The sequence below is a fragment of the Sinocyclocheilus rhinocerous genome, unplaced genomic scaffold (genome assembly GCF_001515625.1).
Source record: "Sinocyclocheilus rhinocerous isolate Xijiao unplaced genomic scaffold, SAMN03320098_v1.1 scaffold1362, whole genome shotgun sequence".
Lineage (NCBI taxonomy): Eukaryota > Metazoa > Chordata > Actinopteri > Cypriniformes > Cyprinidae > Sinocyclocheilus > Sinocyclocheilus rhinocerous.
The window spans coordinates 5,296-5,862 of record NW_015623462.1 but is presented as its reverse complement, the minus strand read 5'-3'; the positions used below and the strand labels follow the sequence as shown (position 1 = coordinate 5,862).

The 567-nt window shown below is 39.0% G+C and overlaps 1 long non-coding RNA gene across 2 annotated transcripts in view; it reads left to right on the top strand.

The window, feature by feature from the left end:
- The first annotated feature begins 211 nt into the window (after nucleotides 1–211).
- Nucleotides 212–567, top strand: part of LOC107745298 (uncharacterized) — a 5,639-nt gene continuing 5,283 nt past the window's right edge. The window contains exon 1 of one of the 2 annotated variants that reach the window (XR_001640587.1): nucleotides 212–262. This is a non-coding gene — a long non-coding RNA (uncharacterized LOC107745298). The remainder of the gene's footprint in view (nucleotides 263–567) is intronic. The other variant, XR_001640586.1, reaches the window with a different exon arrangement.

Genomic DNA, 567 nt, shown 5'->3' with positions numbered 1-567 from the left:
TTTATGGAGAAATTTTTTTTTTTTTCTTATCGCCCCCCCCTTTTTTTGTTATGTTCATAAGTCATTTTGACGATAATAGATAACATGACTGCACAACAGCAACGTACTGTAGGTGGCGCTATACATTTAGATTGTTATGCGCCAAAAACACTAAAGAAGAAGAAGATGCGTCCAAATACCATGCGTCATCTTCAGCGGCAGTGACGTCAACAGCGAGGCTCAGTTCGCCCAGTTCACCTGATGCGCTTACACCTTCAAACAGGTAAAGGCAACAATCTTTTTTTTAATGAGATCTCGTGGTTAACGGTATTATTTTAATTATTTCAGTGTTTCTGCATCAGGTTACATGGGGTCATGTGTTAAAATGGCAGCGTATGTGTTCAAATTATGGAACAGTGGGCTGCTCAGTTAGCACAGCTGCTAAAGATAGCCTACCATTGACATCAGCCTAAGCTAACGTCTACTGTATATAGACCTGTTGCATTTTGAAATAAATAAATAAATAAAACCGTTTTTAATCATGTTGTGACATGGGTCTTCAGCTTTTAGACATGGCTGATGACAGCA